The sequence below is a fragment of the Myotis daubentonii genome, chromosome 4 (assembly GCF_963259705.1).
Source record: "Myotis daubentonii chromosome 4, mMyoDau2.1, whole genome shotgun sequence".
In the NCBI taxonomy this organism is placed as follows: Eukaryota; Metazoa; Chordata; class Mammalia; order Chiroptera; family Vespertilionidae; genus Myotis; species Myotis daubentonii.
In genome coordinates this window covers 15,312,017-15,318,016 of record NC_081843.1, presented here as the reverse complement: position 1 = coordinate 15,318,016, position 6,000 = coordinate 15,312,017, and the positions used below count along the sequence as shown (strand labels likewise).

The 6,000-nt window shown below is 47.7% G+C and overlaps 1 pseudogene; it reads left to right on the top strand.

Moving 5' to 3' along the window:
* Positions 1-1,461: 1,461 nt before the first annotated feature.
* On the top strand, positions 1,462-2,712 carry LOC132232576 (small ribosomal subunit protein uS10-like; annotated as a pseudogene).
* The last annotated feature ends 3,288 nt before the right edge of the window (positions 2,713-6,000 follow it).

The window sequence follows — 6,000 nt, the reverse complement described above, 5'->3', positions numbered from 1 at the left end:
CCAGGGCTTTCCCAATTTCAGTTTCCCTCAGCAGCAAGGCCTTCTTTTCAGCCTGCCTAGCTGTGCAGCCCAAGGCGAGGGAGGACGCATGGGGCTTTAAGTCTGTTAGCAACCAAACATCAAAAATGGAGTCAGACTCTTTATTACAGAGTGTAAATTAGTACCTACACTTTGGAAACCAGTTTGGCAATATTTAATAAAGCTGAAGAGCATAGCCTCTGTGGTAGATAAAAGATGGCTGCAAATTCTTTGCTACTCCTTCCATTAAGAGATGAAATCTAGTCCTCTCCCCTTGAGCCGGTGGAATGCCATGGAAGTGGTGGTTCTGGGGCCTCCAGGTTGCATCTGAAGACTTGCAGCTTCTTGGAACCTCTCTTTGGGGGAGGTCAGTTGCCATGTCAGACGTCTGGGATCGTCAAACTGTGAGGAAATCCACGCAGGCCACAGGCAGGGGCTGCGTGGAGAGAGAAACGCTGTCTGGCCCCAGCTCACACAGCCATTCAGCCCAGGCATCGGACGTGAGAGCAGAGGAACCGACGGATGACTCCAGCCCAGGCCACCATTTACCTGCAACTGCATGAGGTCCCAGCAGCAAGACCCCCCGCAGAACCAGCCAATCCTCAGAACCAAATTGTTGCTTTTAGCCTCTAAGTTGTGGTATGGTTATTACACAGCAAGCGATCATGGGAACAGCTCTCCCCACGACTCCACTTCTAGATGGATGGTAGCATGAAACGCCCACCAAGGTGCCCATGGAAATATGTGTACAAACGATGTGCATTAGAATGTTGGGAAAGTGCCAGCAGTGTTCATTGATAGGAGAGTGGAGGCATAAAGTCAGGATACACATGGGATGAAATGTCATACAGTTATTAGGGACAAACAAAATCCAAATGCATCATCCTGGATAAATCTCAGAAACCTTCTGGAAAACAGCTGCCTGGATTCTTTTAAAAAATTAAAAAGTCAGTATCATAAAAGACACATAAGAAGACACAGGGACTACTTTAGATTAAAAGGGACTGAAGAGAAATGACAGCTAGATGCAATATGTGATCTTTGAACTTCTCCTGGATTAAAAAAAAAAAAAATCATTTAAAAAGGGCATTCCTGCCTGGCCGGCGTGGCTCAGTGGTTGAGCATCAACCTATGAACCAGGAGGTCACTGGTTGGATTCCTAGTCAGGGCACATGCCCCAGTTGTGAGCTCAGTCCCCAGTAGGGGGTGTGTAGGAGGCAGTCGATCAATGACTTTCTCTTATCATTGATGTTTCTATCTCTCTCTCTCCCTCTCTGAAATCAATTTAAAAAAAAATCTAAAAATAAAAATAATAAATAAAAAGGGCATTCCTGTAATAAACAGTAAAAAGATTATTGCATCTACAGCATTTTACCAATGTCCAGTTTGTCACATGTGATAATAGTATGTGCTTCTGCAGGAGAACATATGTGTCGTCAGGAGATGCTGAGTGAGAAGCTGAAGCAGCCAATGGTTTGGCAAAACGTGTGCCTGCGTGTGCAGCGTGAGAGAGAGAGAGAAAGCAAATGCGGCAAAATGTTCACAGTTGTGAGCCTGCGGGGAAGCTATTCATCACGTTCTCCCTGCAACCTTTCCTTAGGTGTGAAGCTTCTCAAACCTATTGATGCCACTGAGACATACAACACAGATGTATCTCAGAAGCATGATGTGAAGCTTACCAAAGACGCTTATAATGCAGGCACAAAAGACCCCATACTATCTGTGATTCTATTCAGAGAGCATTCTGGAAAAGACGACAGTGACAGAAAGCAGATCAGTGATCACCAGAGGCTGGGGTGAGAGGGAAATTGACAGCAGAGGGTGATGAGGAACTTCTGTGGTGATGAAAGTCTCTGTATCTCTTTGAGGAAGACGCCGCGGCCACTGCAGCGAGCTCCGGTCCTCCGCCCACTCCCGTTCCTGACTCACCGCTGTTTGCTCTCACAGAACAAGTGGGTCAGCGAGCTGCACCGCAGCCACGGCTTTTAAAGAGGCTGAAAGACACCCACAGAACCAGAGTGCGATTCGCCGAATTAGAATTACCCTCACCAGCCGCAGTGTACAATCTTGGGAGGGGTGTGCTGACTTGATCAGGGGCGAGAAGGAAAAGAATCTCAAACTGTAAGGACCAGTTCGGGTGTCTGTCTGCCAAGACTCTGGGAATCACTACAAGACAAACTCCCTGTGGGGAAGGTTCTAACACTTGGGGTTGTTTTCAGATGAGGATCCACAAGTGGATCATTGACTGACAGTCCCTCTGAGATTGCTATCAGGTTACTTCCACCAGCATTGAGCCAGGAGGCAAGGTTAAAGTCACCATTGCAGATGTTCAAATCAACCTTTTAAATAAATTGACTATTAGCTGTTTTTTTCAAAAATGTATATTTTTTTATCCATTTCAGAGAAGAAGGGAGAGGGAAAGAGAGATAGAAACATCAATGATGAGAGAGAATCATTGATTGGCTGCTTCCTGCACACCCCCTACTGGGGATCGAGCCCGCAACCCGGGCATGTGCCCTTGACCAGAATTGAACCCGGGACCCTTCAGTCCACAGGCTGACGCTCTATACACTGAGCCAAACCGACCAGGGCTATCATGGCTGTTTTTTTTAAAAATGTGTTCCATATCATGATTGTGGTGGCAGTTACGTAACTGCATATACTTCTCCAAAGCTCAACAAACGAAACACTTAAAATTGCTTAACTTTATTATATAAAAATTATTCATTGGAGTAGGTTGAATTGTGTCTCCAAAAAATACAAGTCCAAGTCCTAACCTCCAGTTCCCGAGAATGTGACGTTATTTAAAAAGAGGGTCTTTGCCTTGGCGTCATCCCGTGCACTGACAGGTCGCCAGTTTGATTCCGGGTCAGGGCACATGCCAAGGTTGCAAGCTCGATCCCCAGTATGGGGCATGTAAGGGGCAGCCGATGGAAGTCTCACTCTCATATTGATGTTTCTCTTTCTCCCTCTCCCTTCCTCTCTCTCTAAAAAGAAAAAAAATCAATAAAAAATACTTTTTAAAAAAACAGTGGTCTTGCCCAGCCAGGTGTGGCTCAGCAGTTGAGTGTGGGCCCAGGAACCAGGAGGTCTCTGGTTCGATTCTGGTCAGGGCATATGCCCAGGTTGCGGTTGCGGGCTGGATCCCCAGTAGGGCCTGTGTGGGAGGCAGCCGATCAATGATTCTCTCTCATCATTGATGTTTCTGTCTCTCTCTCCCTCTCCCTTCCTCTCTGAAATCAATAAATGTATTTTTTTAAAAGGGGTGGGAGTGTCTTTGCAGATGTAAGTTAAGTCTCCAGATGACATCAATCTGGATTTAGGATGGGCCCTAAATCTAATCACTGTGTCCTTATAAGAGAAAGTAGGGAGCCATATGCGACCCAGGGACACGGAGAAGACCAAGGGGAAGTGAAAATGGAGGCAGAGATTGGAGTGATATGTCTACAAGCCAAGAAATGTCAGGGGTTGCTGGCAGCCCCAGACACTGGGAGAGAGGCATAGACTAGACTTCATCTTAGGAGCATCTGTAAGGAACCAACCCTGCCCACACCTTAATTTTGGTTTGGTCTCCGGAACGAAGAGACAGCAAACTTTTGTTGTTTAGTAATTTGTTACAGCAGCTCTAGAAAACAAATACCCACCTTAATAAAGCTGATTTTTCTTTTTAAGTTGAGAAAAAACAACAACTTGGAAACATCAGGTTAAATGGATAAGGAGCCACGTAAGGGTCTACCATGTAGGCACAGGCCAACCACTCCACCTCCCCGAGCTGGTTTCCTTCTTGGAGGGTATGAACACATCAAAGTGTTATGAGGATAAAACACATCATAATGTGCGTGGTGAGTCACCGTCGCGGCGAGGCTGAGGATCACTAGCACGGCCTAAGTGCTTGTACTTCAACCTCATTTAATCCTCACAACTCTACGAGGTGGAAGTTGTCACACCCATTTCACAGACGGTGAAACTGAGGGTGGCAGAGATTAATCAGCTGAACGACACAGGCATGCGCAGCTGAGAAGTGGCCAAACTGGGATCTGGACTGAGGTTATACGATGTAGCGCCCACGAGCCACGCTCCTTGGCTGTCCTGCTTTATTGGCTCATGTTTGGTTTATGGGTTGAGACCTGTTCCAGCTCCGGGGTGGGCTGTGAATCTCTTGGGAGGCAGGCCTTAACCATTTCATCTCCAGATGAGCCCCGCCTCCTGCCTGACAGGAGGAGGACTCGGGGAAATGTGAGGGTGGGTGAGTATGGGTTGAACCCATGGTGACCCTGGCATTTAGACGGGGTCAGCCCTGCAAAGTCCACCAGGCTGTCACCACAGATGCCACGGGAGCACATGGCAGCTTTGCTAGGCAATAGAGCTCCCAGACCCTTTTGCAAAGAACTGGCCCTTCTACTCCATAGTGGCAGGAAACCTGTCCCAACCCCAGGGCCCAGGAGTTCCGGCACCTAAACCACCCCTCCTCTTCTACCACTGGGACAAGGAGTCTTTGCACCCATTTTCCCACAAATCAGTAGTCCCAGCTCCCATCTTCTTATTTTCTAGGATCCAGGAGGCAACTGATTGATGTTCCCCATGACTCAGGCATCCTCACCCCCCAGCCAGAGGGACACAGGACCCACTGGTACTGACAGGCAAAGCTGCGTATGCACACCTCCACCCATCTTCACCTTCAACGGTGTCATGTTGGTAGCCTTGCCTGCAATCAGCTGGGGAGGGAGTATTTACACCACAGAAACTGGCAAATGCAACAAATCCAGGCTTTCTTTTCCCCCAGACGCCTGCTGTTAAATAGGTACCAGCACACCGCTGCTCCCAGCCCTCCGTTTGTCACTGCTCAGCGGGCCAGGAGTCCCCGTTACAGGAACTCAGGGAGCCTGGAAGTTTGAGGAGACTTGAGATGAGCCACCAGGCCACAGCTAGGACATCACCTACATGCCCAGGCTGCACTGGGCTGGACCGTGGAACCCAGCCCTGGATCCTCCAGTCTCCATTTTTTTTTGTTATTATTATTACTTTTATTTATTTATTTATTGCTTAAAGTATTACAAAGGGTATTACATATGTGCTCCAGTCTCCATTCGAAGGCCTCTGTCCCTGACTGGAGAGCACAGCTCCCAGCTCTACGCAGCCTGGGAACTGAGAGCACCAAGCTGGGGACCACACAGGCAAGTCACTCTAGCTGTCCTCCCCTGCAGCACGGAAAGCAGTGTACGAGCACCCACCCTAAAGTCACACTGCTGCAGGTCACGTTCAAGGTCTGTCCATGGGACCCCAAGCAAGTCAGACCCTCCCTGCGCCTCAGCACCCTCATCAATAAGATGGAGGTAATGGCAGTTCCTGTTTCATTAGGATGTCACAAAAGTAAATAAGTTGTGCATTTGCGCCTATAAAAGAGCTGACTTCGCAGAGTGCTTAATGTGTGTTAGGTTTGTTATTATAATTGTTAATGATTTCCCATCCCAAACCACAACGAGCTATCGACTCACACTTGTCAGAATGGCTATCATCAATAAATCAGAGAGCCCTGGCCGGTGTGGCTCAGTTGGTTGAGCATTGTCCCAGGAGGTCACCGATTCAATTCCCTGTCAGGGCACATGTCTGGCTTGCAGGATTGATTCTCAGTGGGAGGTGTACAGGAGGCAGCTGACTGATGTTTCTATCTCTCTTTCTCTCTTCTTCTTTCTTCTCTCTCTAAAATCAATAAAAACATACTTCTAATAATTTAAAAAAATATGCCCAGCATGTGGCTCAGGGGTTGAGCATTAACCCATGCACCAAGAGGTCACAGGTTCAATTCCTGGTCAGGGCACGTGTCGGGGTTTTGAACTTGATCCCTGGCTGGGGGTGTGCAGGAGGTAACCAGTCAATCAACACTGATGTTTCTCCCTTTCCCTTCCTCTCTCTCTAAAATCAATGAAAACATTCATTTAAAAAATATTTTTATTAATTTCAGAGAAGAAGGGAGGGGGGGAA